The following is a 5,850-nucleotide window of genomic DNA, read 5'->3' as shown; positions in this document are numbered from 1 at the left end:
CCTCTTTGCATTATCATGATGCAGCTGAGAAATCAAAGGCAGGAAAGAAAATAGAACATAGTGGTTTTGAGGCAAAGCAACTTCACATCCTGCTTCTTCAACATTGCCTACATTTTATAAGTTACCTTTGTAGAGTTTTTGCTATATATCATACATGAAACAATAATTGCTCTATGAATTAAAACATAATGAGAATCCAATTCCGGGACAAGATTCCTTGTCTGGCAATGTCACTGTGGAATTCAATGCAAGAGAATAGTAAATGGGACTGAAAACTGCATCTGTTCTCACAGGGTGGTCCCTTTGATTTCCAAAAGATTGTTTTTCACAGAATGCATTACACAGTACATGCAAAAATAAAGGTACTTAGGCATTCATTAGTGTGAGAGCATTGCATTTTTTATGCCCAAACCAGCAACAGCACATGTCATATACCCTAAGGAGCAAGCTTATAGATTTAGTGGGTTAGAAGCCATTTTTTCTTTTTTAATTCTTTGGGTTTCTAAAAGTGGCAGTTCAAAACTGTCCTTGCAACCAATTACGTCATGACCAAGGAAAGTGAAGAGAATTACACAAGGACATTTTGTCTTGAATCTCTCCCTATATCTTCATACACTATTTATGTCTTTTTTTCAGTTAAAAGGGAATCTGAAGCTGTAAGACATGGTCATCCAATAAGGTAGCCAGCTTCCCCTTCTAACTACCAAGGTACAAAACGTTGGTCATTCTTTCCCTTTGGTGATGGAAATGAGGTTGCTTCAGATATATCATTACTAGATGTGGCCTAGAATTTTTTTGATCTAATAACATGTGATTGTGTTTATTAACATATCAGCTGGAAATTTTCTCATTCCTGTCACCCTTGCAATCGGTAACAGTATGCAGCAGGCATATACTTTGAACATCCTGAGCATTCATCGAGGACCATCGTTATTCCATTGGCTTTATTCCATCACTGGAGACTTAGCCTGATTATCCAGTTGCTTCGCTGCAAACATTTAAAGTATCCACAGCGAGAAGCTAGACTAGGAAAACACAATTTGCTAAAAACACCACTGGAAACAAGCATGTAAGCATCTCATATCTTCACTTGTAAAAGGATATTTTATTGATATTAAGATTATTTCAGTGCTAAGGGAAATTCCAGACTCTTGGGCTTAGTTCTAACTATTTCAGGGAGAGAAAGAGAATCCTCTTTCAAGGAACTACCACAAAGAAGATTAGAGGGTTGGAACACCTCTCCTATGAAGACAAATTATAAAGTTGGGGCTTTTCAGCCTGGAGAAGAGAAAACCCTGGGGAAAAAATCTCCACAGTGAACATGGTGAGGCACTGGCAGACATTGCCCAGAGAAAATGTGGCTGCCCCATCCCTGGAAGTCTTCAAGGCCAGGTTAGACAGGAGAAACCTGGTCTAGTCAAAGGTGTCCCTGCCCTTGGCGGAGGTGTGTAACTAGGTGGTCTTTAAGATCCCTTCCAATGCAAACCATCCTATGATTTTATGATTCAAGATCTGCCAAAAAAATCCATCAGCATCACTAGAAGGAGTACCTTGTTCCTACAGGTATCAAGACCCCATATGATAAAATACCATCAGGTATAACAGGAAACAGAAGAGAATGAAGCATAAGCCTCATTGTTCTTCTATAAGAAGGTTATTCTCAAAGGTTCCAACTTGTGATATGTTGACATAACTCACGGTAAATAGGATAGTGAGTATATGCACCACTGCATCTTGCCAGAGGCAATTAGACCAACTTCGTTATTTGTATCTATCTGATTAAATTGGCTGTATCATTAGTAATAGCTCATAGGGGCTCTTCATCAGCTCAGGCAGTCAAGCACTGTTTTATCAGAAGCAAAACTTGCAATAAGTTCCCTTAGCACCCTGTGCATCAAGGTTAGAGGATGAGCATAGTGTCTGTTGTACAAAAAAGTAGAAGATTTTAAAGTAAGAATAGAGAGGTGTTTCTCCTTTGCATTCAGAGCAGACTGTTAAAAAAGGGGAATGAAAACACTTTCACCATTCTGCAAGAATTCTTGACATTTTCACTGACTTGGATCAAGTCTAAATTTCAAACCTCAAAAAAAGCTTGAAAAGCAAAAATCTCATTCAAATCAAATAAAAGGGAGTAAATCAAATACTTTCAATAATTCTGAAGACTTGTTATATTTCATATGTATTATTTGCTATAGATATGTTTAATGTCCAAATAAGCAAATTCTCAAATCTGTTCTTTCAACTGACATAATTGCTTTTACACTTTTTTTCTGGTAATAGTAATCTCATTGAAAGGGACCTTTATGCTCAACCAGTTTGTGTTTTAATGACTCAAGTATTTTCCTCTGAAAAAGTAATTTGAAAACTATTCAGCCAGCTGTGCTTCTATTGATGTGATTGAAGGGTACCTTTTTGCAAGGTTGATCTTCTGAAACAGTCATCCCATAATCGAAGGATATTGAAGGTGTTATATATGAAGTAAAACGAGAGAAAATAGAAGCATCTTCTTTGTGACACAGACCTTCACAATTACTTCACCATATCTTGCTACCACTAGAAATACAGTTTAAAATCACAGTACTATCAGGCACCTCAAAAATATTGATTTACAGAGGTACTTATTTGCTCAGGTCTTCGCACATCTTCGTATTGTTAGCAGTTGCTAGGGTACAACTCCATTTACTAAATTGTGGATAGAGCACATCCAGTGAGCACCACAAAGGTTCTGAAATCATACACCATTCACAACAAAATTGCGCAATTATATCTTTGAACAGCTGATTGTGTTTGAATATAGCTATAGGATGAACACAATGAGGAATATTACATTATCAGTGTGACTATTTTGCTGTAAAGGGCAAAATCGGGCAACTCTGAGCCATTCCATGTTGAAAGAAACATGTTGGGATGATTGCACATCACCCACACTCTGAAGTAGCATTTCCTTCTTTTTTCTTTCTGACTCATTTCTTCAGGATTTTTATCTGTCTCCTTTCAAATTCCTCCTCATTTTCTTCAGAACTCAAAAAGGAAGACACTACAGTATAAATTATTCCAGTTTTGTCCTCAAATAATTCTTTCTTCTGCTGAAAAATAATTATCTGCACAACCCAAGAATGCCTTCATAGCAGAGTGAACAAAGAGAAAAAATAATCAAAAGAAGACAATTTAATGTAGCAAGGAAGGACACAGGCTCTTTAGGACATGCAGGGAAGACAGAGATGGGCATAATAGAATCATAGAATCATAGAATCAGATGGGTTGGAAAGGACCTCTGAGATCATGAAGTCCAACCCTTGATCCACTAACGCTGCGGTTACTAGACCATGGCACTAAGTGCCACATTCAGTCTCGTCTTAAAAACCTCCAGGGACAGAGAATCCACCACTTCCTTGGGCAGTCCATTCCAATGTCTGATTACCCTCTCTGTAAAGAATTTCTTTCTAATATGTAACCTAAACCTCCCCTGACACAGCTTAAGACCATGCCTTCTTGTCTTACTGATAGCTGCCTGGGAGAAGAGACCAACCCCCACCTGGCTACAGCCTCCTTTCAGGGAGTTGTAGAGAGTGATGAGGTCTCCCCTGAGCCTCCTCTTCTCAAGGCTAAACAACCCCAGCTCCCTCAGCCTCTCCTCAAAGGACTTGTGCTCCAGTCTCTTTCCTCTTCTCTGCACCTGCTCCAGGACCTCAATATCCTTCCTGAACTGAGGGGCCCAGAACTGGACACAGCACTCCAGGTGTGGCCTCACCAGCACTGAGTACAGGGGAAGAATCACTTCCCTGGTCCTGCTGGCCACACTGTTCCTGATCCAGGCCAGGATGCCATTGGCCTTCTTGGCCACCTGGGCACACTGCTGGCTCATGTTCAGCTTCCTTCCCAGCTCCATTTCTGCCTGGCTGCTCTCCAGCCACTCTGTCCCCAGCCTGTAGCGCTGCAGGGGGTTGTCATGGCCAAAGTGCAGGACCCGGCACTTGGCCTTGTTGAACCTCATCCCGTTGGAATCAGCCCAACTCTCCAGCTTGTCCAGGTCCCTCTGCAGAGCCCTCCTGCCCTCCAGCTGATCAACACTCCCCCCCAACTTGATGTCATCTGCAAATTTACTAACGGTACACTCAATCCCCTCATCCAGATCATCGATAAAGATATTGAACAGGACTGGCCCAACACTGATCCCTGGGGGACACCACTAGTGACCAGCTGCCAACTGGATGCAGCCCCGTTCACCACCACTCTCTGGTCTCAGCCCTGCAGCCAGTTCCTAACCCAGCACAGAGTGCCCCTGTCCAAGCCATGGGCTGCAGCTTTTTCAGGAGTGTGCCATGGGAGACGGTGTCAAAGGCTTTGCTGAAGTCCAGGTAGACACATCCACAGCCTTCCCCTCATCCCCCAGGCATGTCACCTGATCACAAAAGGAGGTCAGGTTGGTCAGACAGGACCTGCCCTTCCTAAACTCGTGCTGGCTGGGTCTGATCCCTTGTCCATCCTGTAGGTACTGTGTGATTGCACTTAGGATGATCTGCTCCATAACCTTGCCAGGCACTGAGGTCAGGCCGACAGGCCTGTAGTTGCCCAGGTCCTCCTTGCAGCCCTTTTTATGGATGGGTGTGACATTCACCAGTTTCCAATCCTCTGGGACCTCCCCAGGGAGCCAGGACTGTTGGTAAATGATGGAGAGCAGCTTGGTGAGCTCTTCCTCCAGCTACCTCATCACCCTAGGATGGATCCCATCTGATCCCATAGACTTGTAAGGATCCAAGTGGTTCAGCAGGTTTCCTCCTGGATTACAGGGGGCTATTGAGCTTCTTATCTCTTTCTACAAGCTCCAGAACCCAGTTGTCCTCAGGACAACCCGTCTTGCTGTTGAAAACTGAGGTAAAGAAGGTGTTAAACACCTCAGCCTTTTCTTCATCTTTGATAACTCTGTTCCCACCCATGTCCGATAAAGAATGGAGGTTTTCCTTGACCCTTCTTTTGCTATTGATGTATCTGTAGAAAGACTTTTCATTATCCTTAATAGAAGTGGCAAGATTGAGTTCAAATTGTGCCTTCGTCTCTCAAATTTTCTTTCTACATGACCTAACTATATTCCTAAACTCTTCCTGAGTAGCCAGCTCTTTTTTCCATAATCGGTAGGCTCTCTTTTTTACCCTAATTTCCTTCAAAATCTCCCTGTTCAGGCAGACCGGCCGTCTTCCCCACTGGCTCTCCTTTCAGCACACTGGGACATCGCTGGAGAGCCTGGTTTCAAGCCCTTCCCCCTTCAAACCTAGTTTAAAGCCCTTGCCAACTATATTTCAAGTTGCCATGGTGGAGTATTGGGAAAAGTTTTCAACTACCGATAATCACTCCTCAGATTAACCTCATGGGCTATGATACTGCCACTGCACAAAGGTCATGTCACCCTCTGTATTAGGACCAGCTGGAGTGCAGGGAGCTCTGCCTGGGGATGGATGCGGAGCTGACCAAGAGCAAATGGATCAAGAATAAAGGGAAGTCAGACGCAGACGGCTTTATTGGACTCTGTTACAGGCTACCCCACCAGAAGGGAGGAAGGGCTTTGAGCAACCTGGTCTAGTGGAAGGTGTCCTGGCTCAGGGAAGGGGGGTTGTAACTAGATAACCTTTATGGTCCCTGCCAACCCAAATGATTCTATGATTCTATGAAATCTTCAAAACTCAATCCTTCTGCTAAGGTTTAGAAAGGTGCAGGAAAAATAATTAATACAACCGTTACTTTTGTTTCTAGGGTTTGCTATAAAACAAAGTTCTCTTCTAGAGAGTTTACTCAAACCAAAGATTTTTAATGTTCTCTGATGTCTTCAATTATCACTGTTATGTATTTTTCTTA

General features: G+C 42.7%; 1 non-coding gene across 1 annotated transcript; it reads right to left on the bottom strand.

Annotated features, from left to right (window-relative positions):
* Positions 1-5,242: 5,242 nt before the first annotated feature.
* On the bottom strand, positions 5,243-5,396 carry LOC127469022 (U4 spliceosomal RNA). Its single transcript, XR_007903779.1, has one exon. It is a non-coding gene; the product is annotated as a U4 spliceosomal RNA (small nuclear RNA).
* Between the last annotated feature and the right edge of the window lie 454 nt (positions 5,397-5,850).

This window comes from Manacus candei, unplaced genomic scaffold (assembly GCF_025592945.1).
Source record: "Manacus candei isolate 608988 ecotype Guabito, Panama unplaced genomic scaffold, ASM2559294v1 h1tg000016l, whole genome shotgun sequence".
Lineage (NCBI taxonomy): Eukaryota > Metazoa > Chordata > Aves > Passeriformes > Pipridae > Manacus > Manacus candei.
The sequence above is the reverse complement of the archived record's forward strand: the minus strand, read 5'-3'. Positions and strand labels throughout refer to the sequence as shown.